Below are 12,091 nucleotides of genomic sequence, written 5' to 3'. Positions count from 1 at the left end.
GCCATAGTTGCCTCTGTGTACCTACGTATATATATATATATATATATATATATATATATATATATATATATATATATATATATATATATATATGTATATAGTATTGCTGATTTTTATCATCTCTGTATGTGCCCTATTATGACTTACTATTTTACTATGTCAAAGAGACAGCTGTAAAAAGGCCATTGCGTTACCTTCTGCACGGTACTGTCTGTCCTTCAACTGTAAATCAATGATGCCGGGCCATTTTGCTGTCTGCATATATAGACAAGAACTAAGCGATGTTTATTGTGTGCAGTAATGCAGAGACAGCATGCACGCTTGCATTATTGAAAAGCGAAACGAGAATGCTGGCGTGGTCTTCGCTGTCACCAGATGGCTGACACAGATCTTGACTTTGGAAATCACAACTCATCAGTGAATGCGAGGCTCTCTCTTTCTCACTCTCTCGCCTTTTCTCTCCCGCCATGCTTTCATCTACGCTGCCTTCTGTTTCCTCGCACCCTAACGCTTGGCATGGAAGCGGCAGGCTATTAAACAAATTAGCTTTCCTCCAGTGGACCTGACAGAGATAGGAAGACGCCGGGATGCCTCTTATATGACCCGCTTGGGCAGAACATTAAACCCTCCCTAGGGCATACTTGGTGCACTCCATGAGTGTCGCTTACCATCATCAAAAAAGTAGTCAAGATGAAGTTTTGTGGTAGCAAGAAAGTCATAGTCATTTTGTCACTTTTGCAACAATAATAGTTTTTATTAACAGCCTCCCCGCGCCAGAATGCAAATGGTAGAGTCCCACCCATTTAAGGGTAACATCTTCCTCCGTGAACCAGAAAGCAGCTTGTTTAATGTAAGGAAACTGTCAAAGTTATCAATCAAAGATGTGGTGGGTGGGATTAATGGTCTACCCCTAATGTATTAAAAGGTGCTAAACCCAACATCACCATGAGAGAAAATGAATGAGGACTACGTCATGACAACATCCCGCTAGCAATTATTAGCACCACATCAGTTGCGCCTTCCTTGTTACACATTTGAAAAGGAAAATTTGGCTAATGGCTCCCTGGAGACCAGCAAAGAAACATCTCCAGTGGCTTGTTATAGTCCCGCTTTCCACTTCTTCAGATGCCCGTACCTTTGTTTCCGTTCTTGTTGTGGGCCACTAAATGCACTAGAATGTTGTAGCAGTAAAGCGTGTTTATTGCAAAGGTAGGGCGGTAGTATCAGAGCTATGTAAACTTTAACGCTCACTTCTCCTTGGTTTTCAATTGATTTCTCAAACGAAAGTGAGTTAACTGTCTTTTGCTGGAGTATTATTATTTAAAATACTTATAAGTATGCAGAAACTGTATGGGCAAGTAATGGTTGCAAAATTGGTGGCGCAATGGTGACTCGGTTTAGGAGACCACGGTTCAATTCCACCCTCGGCCATCTCTGTGTGGAGTTTGCATGTTCTCCCCGTGCATGCGTGGGTTTTCTCCGGGTACTCCGGTTTCCTCCCACATTCCAAAAACATGCTAGGTTAATTGGCAACTCCAAATTGTCCATAGGTATGAATGTGAGTGTGAATGGTTGTTTGTCTATATGTGCCCTGTGATTGGCAGGCCACCAGTCCAGGGTGTACCCCGCCTCTCGCCCAAAGACAGCTGGGATAGGATCCAGCAACCCCTGAAAAAGCGGTAGAAAATGAATGAATGAATGAATGTAAACAAATGAAGTAACAAATAAAGTAAATATCGCAAGATCCAAAAAAAACTGGGCGTATCGTCCGTTCACATTGTGCCAAAGGGTAAAATACAACAGTTTGTTACTCACATTATTGTCCAATAACCAATACAAAGTATGAGAATTGAGGCAAAATGTTCGGCCCAAACCGAATCATACAAAAACGTGGCGCTCAAAACTTCAGCTGTACAGTCCTCCCTCACTATATCGCACTTTTCCCACAAAATAATGAATGAATAAATGCTGGCTGTTTTGTGGTTGACTCTGGCCTATTATTGAAAGACAAGTGATATGTAGTATTCTGGTCACTAGGCATCAGTAATGTTATGAGACATGATGTTAGATTACATTACATTTCACACTGCATGGAGACTAGCTAACTACTGAGCCAGCAGAGTCTGAGCTGATGCCACGGCTGAGATTGAATGAAAAAAGGGGTTCTTCTCTCTTTTTGTGCGGAAGTGGTAAGTTGGTGCAGTTGGTAAACCTCACATCCTGACACCTACAGAGTCGCCCTGGATGTTGAGTTGACTGGGTGTTTAAGTCGATGGCGAACACTCTTAACTCTCAAGCAGTGGACGCTGGTTTAATCCTGGGCGGAAGAAGTCTGGCTACAACAGAGGGGTTCCACTTGGTGTAAAAAAAGTTAAAAAATAAAATGGATTGTTATGGATGAAAGATCTTGCACCGCTTTCTAAAGTATAGTGCCTAATAGTGCCAAAAGTTGTACTTCTATTGTGGACGACATTGATTCAAACAGGCCCGTTAGCCTCGGTCAGGGCCAATTAGGAGGTTGTTGCTTTGTTTGGGCTCTCAGGCTAGAATGACACAACTGATGAATAACTTAACACATCCTCTCAAGCATCAGCTTTCGCTCGGTGAATGTACAATAACCGCCGTGGTGTGACGTGTCCGAGCCCATTAACTCCAATTAACAGTGATCGGGGCTAGAAATCCTTGACACAGTCGCCACAGTGTACCATAAAAAACAGGAGGAATGTGTTTTTCCATCGGGCTGATTTAGTAGCTTTGGTGACAGTGCAGCGGGTATTGTCACTGACCAAATTCTGTCGCCTGGCTGAGCGGAGTAAATTCTCCTGCCAAGACCCATTTCCCAAGCCTGCGTTGTCTCCGTTTGGGACTCACAGTGTTATGGCTGCTGACATTCACTCATTCAAAGAGATGGCTTTTGTTGGACCGAGCTTTGAAATAGAGTCCACACGTTTACTTGTTTATAGCTACTCTCACAGACCACTGTGTTATAAACATCATCAAATGCTAATGAGGTTTAGTTCAAGAGCTGTTGAATGTATATGTTAAACTCACGAGTGTCAAATATTTTCCCCCTGGCATGTAGCAAAATAATGACAACAAATGCATTCATACAAAAAAAATCTACAATGAGAACGGTATTGTTTATTCATCCAATTATTTATGCATGTCCCATCATAGGACATGTTTCCTCAAATATCGTAGTTGTGGTGTAAAAAAAAGAGAAAATTCTTGATGGTTATTAATTAGATTAGATAGATTAGATTTAACTTTGTTATTGCTCATGTGACTGGTACAGGGCAACAAAATGTAGTTAGCATCCAACCAGAAGTGCAAATTTATAAATACCTTATTAGTAAATAAATGAAGAAATAGAATAGAACTGTAAATGGACAGCTATATGTACAAACTATAACAGGCTATAACTATGATACAGTGTGGATATATACAGGGATACTATAAATGACTATAGTATGGCTATTGCAGATTATACAGATTATAAACAGTATGCACAGTATGAATGTGACAAGATATAATAACACTAATATGTACAGTAGTGCAATGAAGTAGTGCAATGAAGTGACTATGATACAGTGTGGATATATACAGGGATATAAATGACTATAGTATGGCTATTAATAAATTAATAATTAATTAATTGATGGTTAGGGCATTCAAATGACCTTCAAAATACATCTTTTCACAATAATGAAGACATGAACTAACACTTCTATAATTATCTCTACACTCCTATTATTGTTTGTTTACCCCACATTAATCAACACTGAGGATCAGGCTTCGGCATCACTGCAGGGATATACGTCTACCGCTCATGGCATATAACACGCTACAAAGCTAACTAGTCAGCCTCCAATTTATTTATACAAAAGGTAAGAAATGGATTGAAATGTAGTAGGGAAGAAGAAAATGTACCACTTCCGCCCAGACTGGGAGGAGAACTTTTTTTCACTCTATCATGTCTGACATGACATGCCTGACTCCATGCAGTGGTACGGTATGTCTCATCAATGCAACACGCCTCCACCCACCCATCCATCCATCCATCCATCCATCCATCCATCCTACTGATGTCTTTTTAAATGGCTTTGAATTACACCCAGGTCAAATGACAAGGCAGTCCAGAACAGAAGATGCAAACGGTTACTGCTGCTGCTTCTTTGTTGGTGTTATGCAGACATATGGTTGGGCATCAAAATCAAAAGTTTTAAAAAATTAACTATCGTTGGAGAATGGGAATGTTATTCCCGTTTCCCATTGAGTTGTAACCTTGTGCTTGTCCGTTCGCCGTCCCAGGACGTCCTTTGCTTTTTTCCCCCAAGATTTATGTGCGACAGAATAATAAGAATTAAAATGCACCTTAAAGCAATCTATTCAGAGTCGCTGTTCTAATTTGTCATGTGGAACTGGAGGGCGGACACCGAGGTCTCCCTGGCTTGTGCTCTAATCACGTATGACTCATCATATCTCACTCTTTACTGGAGACCCCCAGACCTGCATATGCCGTGCTCTTTGGAGGAACCGCATCATTATTCTGGTCATGGTTCAATCTATGACCTGGGGCAGTGCAAGAGCGTACTTGCACGTTGTCTGTGCACACTTTTGATTTCACACCTCTTCTGTCAGTGAGCATGTAAAGGATTCTCCACAACTGTGTTTGCGATACCACCCTTCTTGTTCTTTCTCTTTGGGCTTTTCCCTTCAGGGGTCGCCATAGCAAATCAATCTCCATCCAACCCTGTCTTCCGCATCTGTCTCTCTCACACCAACTACACCTCATGTCCTCCTTCACTACATCCATAAACCTCCTCTTTGGTCTTCATTTACACCTCCTACCTGGCAGCTCTAAACAAGTACATCAGACGGACATCTCCTCTAGACATGTCCCAACCATCTCAACCATCTCTCTGACTTTATCTCCAAGGCCTCTAACATGTAATGTCCCTCTGATGTACTCCTTCCTGATCCTATCCATCCTGGTCACTCCCAATGAGAACTTCAGCATCCTGATCTCAACTACCTCCAGTTCTGCTTCCTTTCTTTTCCTCAGTGGCACTGTCTCTAGACCAAACAACATGGCTGGTCTCGCCACAGTTTTGTGAGACCAGCCAGACCAGTTAAAACACTGCTTGTACAGTTTTAATGGTGACAGTTTGACACTGGAACAGATAATTTTAATTTCTACTGTTTCTTATAGGAGGTCCGCAAGTGACTTTAAGACAGATAGTCTTTAAAGTTCCACTGGTGTCCAAGATAAGAAGGATTGGTTTAAAATGGATTGAATTACTAGCATTCCCCTTTTTTTTGCATGACTTGGCAACATTTGTAAGACAAGCGGCATTGATCAGGAGCTTTAGACAAGGCAAGAAGATTAAAGTGAATCCAGAGCTCCCCTGTAGGCAAAGAGCACTGACTTCACTCTCATTGAATTAGGCTGATGGACTCATTCATCGCTGTCTTCCCTCTTTGACTGAAAGACATTCAACTGGTGTAAGACATCACTCCATTTTGACTGGCAACATTGCTGCAACAACACAGTGTGTGTGTGTGTGTGTGTGTGTGTGTTTGTGTAGACGTGACATCAAGTCATGTTTGTATCTTACCATCATCTTCATTTTTGTCTCGTATATCAAGTGGTTGATAACAAAACAATTTCTAATCACTCCTTTGATTGGTCTGCTTAATATGCCATTGTTTTGTTTGTAGAGATATAAATAACTCTCTAGAAATTATCCCCAGCTATTTTACATTTTTATCCTCCTCACTTCTACATTTTATAGTCTATCGTGATGAATCCTGCACACAAGCTTTTGTTTTATTGCAATACGTCACTTTATTTTCATTTTAATCTTACCTTGACCATAAATGAGAGGCCTTGAAGGTTAACTTCTTGGAGCACTTAGCATTTTTATTTCCTTGCCCACGCTACATTCATCTGACTAAAAGCCAAAATGTTGATTTCAGAGTACTATGGATTTAACAACATGTATTATTTTGCCTGGTGGACAGAATCATTGATTTACTGTTTTTGCATGTCGTGCAGGTATACTTAATAAAGTGACCAGTGACTGTAAGTGGACTGTTTTTTCCCCCCCCACAAGGATGCTGCAGAAAAAGGACACAAATGATGAGGTGAGTGACATCAACAGGACGCGGTGTATTACTGGGGAGAAGGCGTAGGTGGAGGAGTGGTGGTTGAGGGGGTGGATGATGATGATGAAGATGATCACAGGCAGGCGGAGCTGTCATCTTGTCTCACTGTGAGATTTCATTATGCTGCCGCCTCTCCAGTGGTGATTGTGTGCTGGAGAAGATTAAACGCTGAAAGTCTGCAAGATCTTTGACTTGGAGTTTGGTCTTCTTGGCGTAAAAGAGTGGAACATCAAGGCACTTTGCTCTTTTTCATTTATTTTTACAAATGTTTCTAATGTACGCCAATCTGCATAATATACTCTAAGTACCATTTAAACCATTTTTTGTTTAATTACATTTCTCTAACTTGTCATGGGCCAATAAAAAATGAGCTGTGGGCCACAAATGTCCCCGTGGCTGCACTTTGGTGGACACCCATGGCTTAGGGTGAAGCTGGACAAAAGATTTTGACTGCAGTGATACTGCTTTGATCTTAACGATACAAGAAAAGAGTTCGTCCATCTGATGCTCCTTGACCAAAGGTTTAATGAGATATGTGCTCATGCATGACGGCAGTTGGAATGGCCATGGTTTTGTGCATATTTTTCCAGAAAAGCACTCACTTTGTAGGATAGAACAGAATAGAGTAGAGCTTTATTAAAAGCATTGTGGGAGCAGCAGAGCATATGAAGTTCATATAATACATGGTAATCATACATATGTCTTACATATGTAATACACAGTAGTAAATCGAGTAGGGTATGGTCATTTAATATCATGTTATTTTTGTCTGCATGTAACAAAAATGCAACACAATATCTGTGGGTGTATGTGTGTGTACAGGCCAAAGCAGCACTTTTTTTAGAATAACAGTGAATTTAAAAAGCTTTTCCTGTGGTGAGCGCTGCTGGCTTGTACGTTAATCAAACGTGTGAAGACGAGGAACGTTCCATTGAGCCATAAAACGCTGCAAGGCTTCCAAAATGAGCTACCTGATATGAGGTCAAAATGAGGCTGCCTCTCCTCTGAAGCTTGTTGCCTTCCTATGTGGAAAGTCCATTATTGCAGTGATTAAAGCGTACATCAGTCTGGGAGTGATTATGCATTCTGATTGTATGATATTCTATCCATCCATTTTCTATACTGCTTTTTTTAACATGCATGTTTTTGGGATGACTCGTGGTCTTCTCATCTGAACCTGGACAGCGACTTTCTTTGACCGTCTGGTGCAGACATTTTCAGGATCTAGCATATTTCTCCCTTCTCTTTTTAATCAATTGTCATCAGGGTACGAACGTGGCTTTATAGAAGTCGTTTTTTTATTATGGTTCCAGCTGCTGGAAGACTCCTGGCTTGCAATTCATCCAGGAGGTTAATTGATTTGAAGTGCGGTCAAAGTAAAGGCAAGATCCTATGGGAACAGTTTCAACCAAGTGCAGGACTGCTGGTGCCCAAAGTCCCAATCAGCAAATGTATCCTTCCCTTGGTATGCTTCAGAGTCCAGCATCAGAACATCTGAAGAAGCAAGGATAAACACCTTTAAAGCTGTCGGGAATGACTCGCCTGGAACAATTTGCCTGATGGGACAGAAGCTCATCAATGCAGACTCTTCCTGGTTTCAGCAGATTAAGGCAACCTTGTACTACTCCGTCCAAACAAAGTATTTTGTCTTTGTTTCCTGTCTTATATCCAGGTCATTGACAATTTTCAGTGATCTCCTCAACTTGAAAAACCTATTCCTTGTCATATTTATATTTATATTTATATATTTTGCTGGCCCAAAACATTTTGATTGTGGGAAGACCAAAGCTGGCCATGTGGAGGCTCATTTCTTCAGTGGTGTTGTTCAGGGAGTTGTCCCTCACCTGTAGCTCTCTTCAGAAACCTTGTCATCAATGTACTCTGACAAGTACTCTAAAGGGCTCCACTTTCAACGAATAGTGGAGTCCACTTGACAGTTGGGAGGCCTGGGTAGCACAGGTTGGATTGGAACCTACGATGAGTGAATCTCCTGCCTCTTCTTCTGAGCTTTCACACTCCTTTTCAGTCAGAGCAACAAACAACTAGATTAATCACTTAACACAGAAAATACTGTCAACATTTGTCAACCGTATTGCCCCAAAATGACAACATAAACCACAAACTAGCAGGCTAGTTAGGTAGTTTTCTATTTCTAACCCCAGTCGTCATCATGCCCATTACAGTTGACATTCATAAAAGAGCTATTATTTTCCCAACTTTTAACTCTGACAAAAGAAAAAAAGAAATGTCTACTATAGAGGAAGCAAATGAATAGGCTTGTTCTCAGGAGGTTGTCGTGTAGGAAGCCCATTTTCATGCTTGGCTGCTGTGTATGAGAGCTGCTGGAAAACATCAAAAATAGGAGCACTGACTTCACAGTGATGCGATAATGCTTTTAATGAGATACAAATTGAATTATTGAATTATAACTTCTGAGAAAATTGTTGTATTACATTACAAGATTTTAATTCATTTTATTTTATTACTATTTTGAGGATTTTTAGTGATCATTACATTATTTGTAATCAGCAAATACTAGTATATTGTACTGTTTCAGAAGGTCCAGAAGCCAAAGCGGACTCTAACCAAAGCAAATTTTCACATACTGAATCCAACTGATTTGTTCCAGACATCCTAAAATGATAACATTTTATAGACAATAATTGTAGTTTTACATGCAAAAAATAATTACAAATGACTAAAATGACATTTAACATCACTACTTAGTTTTGTTGGGGGAAAAAAACATAAACATCTAACAAAATAACACAAAATAAACACACAACCATAATTGGTGGTTGTGGTTTGTGCAGCATAAATAAACTTGAAAGTATTTTGGACAACTTCAACCAATGCCAAGGTAAAATTTGACCAAAAACACCTTAAGCAGGGTGGAAGTTCAGTTGTACTACTGTACTACTTTTCTACTCAACCATTTAACAAACACTTACAATACATTTGAATGCAAATCAGTCAAACACAAGTTTTTATTGCCAATGTTATCGATCTCTTTCACTGATTAGCTGGGAGAAATCACATGATGCATCAAAATACAAATCACAGTTTGTGTGTGGGTTTTCTCCGGGAACGTTAGGTTAATTGGCAATTCCAAATTGTCCATCGGTATGAATGTGAATGGTTGTTTGTCTGTATGTGCCCTGTGAGTCCAGGGTGTACCCCGCCTCTCGCCCGAAGTCAGCTGGGATAGGCTCCAGCATACCCCCGCGACCCCAATGAGGATAAGCAGTATAGAAAATGGATGGCTGGATAATGAAAGTCATAAGCACGCGCCTGCGATGTCATTCATTCCTTATTGGACCAATTTCTAAATAATCCTGCAGCGGCTCCCCTCAAAGAAGAATTTGTATTTTCATGCGTTTCATCCCAGATTAGTGTAAGTAATAAGACACTTCAGAGCCCCTTACATCACTTATTGCCATAATCACGCACTGATTTGCTGAGAATGATGCTGATTTCATGTCAGCATCCACAGTGTGGAGTTGAGTGTAAAGAATAATTTGCAGTCAGAGTGCAATGCAGGGGACAGTAGAACAAATCGGTCTACACACACACATGAACTTGGCAGCACTACGTACTATAGCGTTCCCGTAATGTTAATGCAGCTTCACACTGCGCTGAAGAGCACAATTAGAGCTGCATGTTTGTATCCATTAAGAACATGCTTTCAAATGTATACATATATACAGTAATGGGCCTCTCTGGCATGACCGACCATAAAGAAACAATAACTTCATCAATTATTTAAAACGCACTGTAAGATATTGTAAATAAAACATGGCTACTGCCACTGGTATGACACAAATACACATTGAGAATACGCACTCGATTCTCTACGTTAAATGTTGTATGTTGTTGAGCATAAATACTATAAGGTTAAACACAAACAGTTCAAACATGAATGGAAATACTGTTAAGCTGCTAAAGAGTCAAACTGTCAATAGTCAATTACTGCACAGGCAACTACCGTGTGATAAGAAGTCATTTTTAGCTGATTGTATATGGAAAAACATGAAAGAAATGTGACATTTTGTGAGGAGTTTTAACAGTGTGACAATCCCTACAAGCAATAATCACATGGATAATGCAAAATGTACAAATATAACATAGCGGACATTGGGGATTATAAAGATGAAATGGCAATGCTGGACCCAGAGCTGTGCTGCGGAGCCTGTTTTGTTCAGTGGTAGCTATTTTAATCAGGCAGTTACCAGGTAGAACAGAAAGCAAACACCGGTGTACCATTTCCCTTCAAGGGCCCCCCCTCTGGTGTGTCCTCCAATGCTGCATTGGGACTGTATGCAATCCTTTGCTGAAACCTGCCTGATGGTGGTCTTCACTGTCTCCTGTGGGACTGTCTGATCTTTCCCAAAATGATAATCCACTTCCACAGCCAACGTTGTTTGGAAATATTTCACTGTTTACCTCCCTGAAGACAAAATCAATGCATGATTTTTTTTCTCCTTCTCCCTCTGATATCTTGTTTACTTGCTTCCTAATGACTGCTAGATGGATGGATAGTAGGGGTGTAACGGTACATGCATTTATAGTTAGTCTGTATGGTGCAGAGGCATACAGATTTGATGCAAAGACGCAAATATTAAAACTGCTGCCTCAGTTTTTATTATGCCAATTTGCATGTACCCCAGATGCTATGAAGAGTGATACGATGAATGGCAATGAACCTCAAAGGCCTTCTGAGTTATGAAATTGAACTTAATCCCTAAAACAGAATATGCACTGCATTTCAGCCCTGCCACAAAAGGACCAGCTGACAGCTGATGATCATGCCAGTTATTCTCTGGTTAAAACGGGTGAGAGTGTTGACAAGGACAGAGGCTGGAGATGTGTCTGTCATACAATAACAGACTGGATACTTTAAAAGGAGGGTTGTGCTTGACAGTAGCCATGTTTACATGAGGAGTTATTCTCTTTCCGAAAGCAATGGTATACATGGAAAGGAATATTCAACATGCGCCACTATAATCAACCAGAATAGTCAATGGGGCATGCCCAGTAAAACGTAAACATCAACATCATGTGATACCGACTTCCTCGAGTTTTTCTTTTATTTGTTGGAATAACTCTGTATTGCCAGTTTTTCGTTCATCCAGTCTTGAAATTTAGTTTGAATCAAAAACAAACTTTCCGCAGCAGTCCAGTGCCGATTGCTCGCTTCCATTTTTTTAAATCGAAGAACGTCTGGAGCTGCGTGTTACGTCATATCTCAGCATTCGCTGAAAGAACGCACCCGGGAACAGGAAAAGATAAAGTTCAATCTTGCTAATATTTTATAATTAAGCTCGTCACATGTTTTATATAGATATGTATTTTCTTTTTTAATAAAAGTGGACTTGTGAATGGCGTATAGAAGGGTTTAGATTCTGTTCCACAGATGGCGTTAATGCACACGAAAGCTGCTTGCCAACCGCCAATAAACAACAGAAGAAGAAAAACACCACGAAGAAGAACGCAGTCTGACAACTTTCCGATTGAGCGGGTACAAGATACCTGAAACGGATTGGGGAAAGGAATATTCCACCCCTGGGAATCCGATTATATATTCATTCGGATTGGCACTTTTCTTTCGGAATGAGGTGTATATAAAGGTTACATTCTTTCCGTTTGAGCAAATATGGAATTGGAATATTTGGGTCCATGTAAACGTGGCTATTGTTTACATTGTTTTCCTCTGTTACCTGAAAGGAAACATATATAGCCATCATTGCTTAGAACGAAAAGGCCTTCACAGGCAAAGATATTGCAGCCGGTAAGATTACAACTAAATCTACCTTTTATCAGATCATCAAAAACTTCAAGGAAAAGGTGGAATTATTGTGTAAACGTCAGGACAGTCTCTGAAAGTTGATTCAACTGCAAGATCGGGGCATCGTCAGCACGCCGC

The sequence above is a fragment of the Doryrhamphus excisus genome, linkage group LG8, assembly GCF_037039965.1.
Source record: "Doryrhamphus excisus strain RoL-2023G ecotype Guam linkage group LG8, RoL_Dexc_Guam_v1.1, whole genome shotgun sequence".
Taxonomy (NCBI): Eukaryota; Metazoa; Chordata; class Actinopteri; order Syngnathiformes; family Syngnathidae; genus Doryrhamphus; species Doryrhamphus excisus.
Note: the sequence above shows the minus strand (reverse complement) of the source record.